The 6,412-nt window shown below is 40.9% G+C and overlaps 1 pseudogene; it reads right to left on the bottom strand.

The window, feature by feature from the left end:
* Window positions 1-2,303: 2,303 nt before the first annotated feature.
* On the bottom strand, window positions 2,304-2,584 carry LOC116095658 (annotated as a pseudogene).
* Between the last annotated feature and the right edge of the window lie 3,828 nt (window positions 2,585-6,412).

Here is a 6,412-nt window from a genome sequence, read left to right as displayed (position 1 = left end):
TTAGAAATTCTAGACAACCCCAAAAATATTAAGTGCATTGAGATGCACCACATAGATCTATAATATAGGAGCACTTGGCCTCAGGCTTCTGGAGAGAACATGGATGATTCTCGGGGATCACGACCATCATGGTCAAATTAGTGTGTGTTCTTGTGTGCCAGAGGTTGAGAGACTCTTGGCTTTCCTGTGCACAGGAGAAACCTCTCCATGTGAGAGTAAAACAGTCTCAGCCTTTTTTTTTTTTTTTGAATAGCACTAAAGTAGAGAAATAAAGCATGGGAATTATTTGAAGGAGCAGGGAAGCATTTTAAAGGCTCAGATCTGCTGAATTACAAAAGATACTTTGAAGCAACAATTTTACAGTATTAAGGGCGATATTAGTTCAGTGTTTAAAAATAATTATTGGGCAGTTGTTCTTGCAAGGAGAGTATTGTGCATGCCTGTGTAAGGTGTGTGTGTTTGTGTGTGTGTGTGTGTGTGTGTGTGTGTGTGTGTGTGTGTGTGTGTGTGTATTAAGTTGTGGTGGCCTTTGGGCAAGGAGAATCTTATGCAATAGTTCCAACCATGTAATCTGTGATAGTATATGTAAAGCCTTCCTTTATTGCCACCTGGTTTTATTTATTTTGTTACTATTGACACCAAGGATTCCCTTTTGATCCTGAGAACATTCAAAGAAGCATGCTTCCAAGTTTAATTTTTGCCCCGTTGGAAACATTCCCATAAAGTACGGAAGCCAGTCTTCCCCAGCAGGAGCTGAGGAGAGACACAGGATCATTCTTCTGCAAACAAGAGATGTCATTTTACCCACAGCTTCCAGGGTCCTCCTTGGGAAGAGCAAATGTTCCCCTTGCAAAGAACCCATGTTCAGTTCCCATCACCCACCTAGTGGCTCGCCACCTCAGTAACACCAGTTCTATGAAATCCACACTCTCTTCTGACCTCCTTGAGCACTTCGTGTATGTAGTACACAGACATACACACAGGCAGAACGAACACCCATACACATCACATGAAAAGTAAAGAGCAAAAAAAACTAAATCAAGCCTGTGGAACTAGACTTGGTTCAATCTCAGCACTTGGGCAGTGGAGCAAGAGGAGAAGATTCATCTTCAGTTCCAGGTCATCCTCAGCTACACAGTGAGTTGAGGGACACATTAAAGAATAATGACACTATTTAGTTTGTTGAGAGTATAGGAATGATGACTTCTAATCTAGCCTGGACTGCAATGCAAATTGACACAGCTGTTCTGAGGGATAATATGTCTCTACACACCGAAAAAATGTGGAAGTAATCGCTGCCCTTCTTTTTTAACTTATCAATCCTTTCTTAGATTTTATTTTTCTCCTACTAAGATAAACTATTACCCAAAAGTTGAGGAAAATTAGGGACAATCTAGATGTCTAGCAATCATGGATTAAATCAATTAGGGAATTTCATTTTATAGACTCTGAAAATTATACAAATAAATTATCAGTATGGAGAAGAGAAGAGCAGGTTAAAATGTTAAATGTAAATTCATGTGCATCTGTGCAAACATACACACATACACATTTCTAAGATTGGTTTGGTTTGAGTTCATACAATTTTGAGGATATTAGTTAAGAAAAATATAAAATTGTAGATCTCACTTAAATTCAAAAATAGGGAAGTTATTGTGGTACATACCAGTAATCATGACACTTGGCAGCTAAGGACGAAGGATTGTCACAAGTTTGAAGCTAGCCTAGAACATATAGTAACTTCCAGATCAGCCTGAGCTACTTTTGTAAGACCTTCTCTCAAAATAATAATAATAACATTACAAATGTGAGTCGGCACACTTAATTCTGACTTCTTCCTTCCTTCCTTCCTTTCTTCCTTTCTTCCTTTCTTTCTTTCTTTCTTTCTTTCTTTCTTTCATTACTCTGTAGTGTAACTTTTATTTTTTATTATTTTTTTATTAGATATTTTCTTTATTTACGTGATTTCTCCTTTCCCAGTTTCCCCTCCAAAAAACAAACAAACAAACAAACAAAAACAAGAACAAACCCCTGTTGCCTCCCCACTCTCTCCCACTTATTGGCCCTGGCTTTCCCCTACACTGGGGCACAGAACCTTCACAGGGGCAAGGGCCTCTCCTTCCATTGATGATTGACTTTGCAATCCTCTACTATACACATGCTGCCAGAACAATCAGTCCCACTATGTGTATAGTCCTTGATTGGTGGTTGAGTCCCTGGGAGCTCTGGGGGTACTTGTTAGTTCATATTGTTGTTCGTCCTAAGGGGCTGCGACTTTTTTTTTTAATTCTATTTTCTTTTTTTTTTTTTCACACAATGAAGTTTTATTCATCCTCAACAAGTAGAGAAAAGCAAGCTCACTGGAGCCTCACTTGAGAATGCTGTCTTCTTGAGCTTCTGCCAGTTCTCTCTCAATCTGTTTCAACTCATCTAGTCTCTTCTTTTCCTCCGCTGCCATTCTCCTCTCCTCCTTTGCCTGGGGTTTTAGGTAATTGTAGCACTTGGCACCCTATACCATGTTGAGAATTCGAGCAGAGTACCTGCCGAACTTGATGAGTGGAGAGACCTGAACCAGGGGCACCATTTTGTCCATGACCTTCGTGCGGGAAGCTGTTAAAATATTATTTTCAATGATGGTTTTTAAACACTTTAACCTCTCTTTTAGAGCACCACCCACCAGAGGTAGTGGAAAAGAAAGGATATGAAGGGAAGTGGACCTTTTTAGAAAGGGTTTTTTGGAGCGAATCTTATCTGTGTTGTCAGAAAAACAGCAGTTTAGTTATAAGAGTCAGCAGAAGCAGCAGCTCCATACACTCACAAACACATTACACATATATCAACAGCCTAATTCAGTAGAATCCAGTTAACAATAGGCGTGACATAACCTAACAGGAATAGCCAGGCCTCAGCCTCGACACAAGTCAGCAGAAGGGACTAAAGAGGAACATCAAAAAAATGTTCTTGGCTATGCCTCATTTAGTGAAGCAAAGATCAGGCAAGACACCAGACCAGCAAGTGCTGCACAGCTAGCAAGTCAGGCTCAGCCTCAGTCACTGTGCATCAAGTCCTTTTTATACTCCCTTCCTCCAAGGGTCTTGTCTCAGCACATGTCATGCCTCAGCATGTGCATCTGTCTCAGCTGACATCACTCTGTCAATTAGCCTGCGTCCACAAAAGGGACAAGAAGCCACAACACACCACCAGTTTTTTTGGTATATTTTTCTCTATGGAGTTCCAACAAATAGAGCTCAACTACACAATGTAAGGTGAACCAATATATGTATGTCATTAATGAAAAATCCTTTATCATGGATCTTTTCACATGCTTGTTTTAACAGAACATCCTCTCTCCCACATCTGGTTTAATAAAATGTTCCTTCACCCGTCTACCCTAGCCTTTCACCTATATCCTCTTCAACTAAACATTCCTTCACATGTTTGCCCAGGAAACACGCCATGCAATTGACTTTCCAAAAAACTGTTAAGTTTCCACTTCAGTCTAGTTTCTTGAGATTTGATCTCATGATGTACCCCAGGATGGCCTTGAACTTGTGGACTTCTCTTGCCTCAACTTACAGGTTTGAGCATCATGCCCAGCTCTCATTCTTTTATTATTATTATTATTATTATTATTATTATTATTATTATTATTATTATTATTATTTCTCTTTCCTGTATTGTGTCTTGTTTGTTTGTTAGGTATTGATTTTGTTTTGGTTTTTAATCCCATCACTCAGTAGGCAGAAACAGGTGGATCTCTGAGTTTGAGGACAGCGGGGTCTACATAATGAGTTCCAGGAAGGCTGAGGTTACAGAGAGAGAGAGAGAGAGAGAGAGAGAGAGAGACAGAGAGACAGAGAGACAGAGAGACAGAGACAGAGACAGAGACAGAGAGACAGACAGAGACATACAGACATACAGACAGACAAAGACAGAGAAAGAGAGAGGGAGGAGAGAGAGAGCCCCTGTGTCAAAAACAACCCAATACATAAATGAAGAAATAAAGAAAGAAATAAAGACTGCTACAGGGATTTTGGGAATGGTTCAATGGTTCAGTAGTAGAGTTCTTGCATAGTAATGCAAAGACTTTTTTGTTTGTTTGTTTGTTTGTTTGAGACAGGGTTTCTCTGTATAGTCCTGGCTATCCTGGAACTCACTCTGTAGACCATGCTGGCCTTGAACTCAAAAATCCACCTGCCTCTGCCTCCCAAGTGCTGGGATTAAAGGCATGCGCCACCACCGCCCAGTGCAACACAAGAGTCTTAACAGTTGATCCTCAGTGCTATGTACCGCCCCCACCATGGCATACACAGTGAATTTTTATTTATTAGTAGTATGTATATGTGAATATGAGTGTGCACACACCAAGACATGTGTGAAGATGAAAGGATAAATAAATTTCTGGAGGACTGGTGAGATGGCTCAGTGGGTAAGAGCACCAACTGCTCTTCCAAAGGTTGTGAATTCAAATCCCAACAACCACATGGTAGCTCACAACCACCTGTAATGAAATCTGACACCCACTTCTGGTGTGTCTGAAGACAGTTACAGTATACTTATTTATAATAATAAATAAATCTTTGGGCTGGAGCAAGCAGGCACTGAGTGAGCAGGGTCTACCAGAGTGAGCAGAGGTCCTAAAAGTCAATTCCCAACAACCAGATGAAGGCTCACAACTATCTGTACAGCTGCAGTGTGTACTCATATTCATAAAATAAATAAATAAATCTTTTAAAAAATAAATAAATACATTTCTGGAGTGGTTGTCTGCTTCCACCATGGGTCCCAGAGATGAACTCAAGATGTCAGGTTTGCACAGTAAGCACCTGTACCTGCCGAGCCCCACAGAATACACTTTCACATCAGCATGTCTTTATAGATAGAAGAATTTTTTTTCTGTTGGTGTGAAACAAACTTTAGCTTAACATAGATTTGCAACCAGCTGCCTGTTGAGAAACCCACAGAGAGTTCCCGCTTGGAGTGCATCCTGATTACTCATATTTCTGCTTGGAGCTGGATGGCAGACAGCTAATCTGGTAAGGTTGCTGGGAGTTCTCTTGGCTAACTGAAATGTTGTTGTCATTGCATAAAATAAGGGGGCACAGGAGGAAAGTCCTTTGTCTAGGAAGTCTCATTGGGCTGTGATGTTTATTTAGTAGTTTCTGTGAACTTCTGAAAGCTACTTAACTTTATCAAGGCTAAATCTCTTACCCATTAAATGGGCATGAGACTTGAATTGATCGAGAGCCTGAACAGAGGAACTGAGCATGTGTGGTTTCCCTTCTAACCAGTCCTAAGCAGTTTGGAACATGGATGCCCTCTAGCCCTGTCCTCGTAGGATATCATTGTGGCCATGAGCATAATCTATTTTCCATGGTACCTCCCTTCATCTTGGTGTGACTCCTTCTGACTGATGGTCTAATTGGTAGCTGGAAATGTGTTTGTAAAGACAGCCTGCCTTTAGGAGGTGTAGGCCAATGCCTCCTCACCAGACTGTAGGCCACTTCTGGGCAATAATGTTGGCATGGGTCTCACCCAGCCAGGAGGAGGCTGGGTCATTAGAAGCTTGAGATTTTTAGTTAAACTGAAGACTTAATTTGGGTACCAGAAACCTCAACAAGTAATCTCACACCTTGAGCCAAACTTCCTTTAAAGTATGCTTTACCCCAGCTAGACACACATACACAAATTCGGTTTGGGGTTAGGGTTTAAGATGTGAACAGAGACATAATGATGTTTGTTTAATAGCACACTGTACTAGAACCCTGAAGACCTGCAGCAGATGTAAATTCCAAGTCTTGTTATATAATTTTTTAAGATTGTGAAATTATCAAATGCATATGAATCAAGTTTAATACACTCTTTGGGTAGATGAGGCTATCCATTGGACCATTTCTTTCTTTGGGTTCTCAGGCATGGTTCTGTCAGTGTAAGAACTCTGTAACATTTAACATTGAATAAACCATAAACCTAGGGGGAAAAAAAAGACAGGCTGCCTTTGTGATTCTTGTCTTACTTTTTGTCTGGCTTTTTTTTTTTTTATCAAGAAAACTGTTTGCCAGGAGACTCCTGAGCAGGCAGTAGGCCAAATTTAGGGTGCTATTCACAAGAGACATGTAAAGGTGACTCAATGGGGCACATGTAGTAGCAGAATCACAGTAGTGCTCACAGGTCCCAAAGAGTCTCCTCACACAGCAATGCCATCAGGGAAGGCAGCCAACAGCTGGGCTCATTGGGAGAAGAGTGCCTGTGAGTCAAAGCCCTTGTTGGTGGCCTATGGCATGGCTCACAGTCTTGCCATACAAAGCTAAGGGCCTGAGTTTGGTCCACAAACCACACGGTAGAGAGAATTAACTCAAAATGTCTTCTGATTCCACAAGCCTACCTGCATTGTTCTCTCTCTCTCTCTCTC

Source organism: Mastomys coucha, unplaced genomic scaffold, assembly GCF_008632895.1.
Source record: "Mastomys coucha isolate ucsf_1 unplaced genomic scaffold, UCSF_Mcou_1 pScaffold18, whole genome shotgun sequence".
In the NCBI taxonomy this organism is placed as follows: Eukaryota; Metazoa; Chordata; class Mammalia; order Rodentia; family Muridae; genus Mastomys; species Mastomys coucha.
Note: the sequence above shows the minus strand (reverse complement) of the source record. Positions and strands in the feature narration are given on the sequence as shown.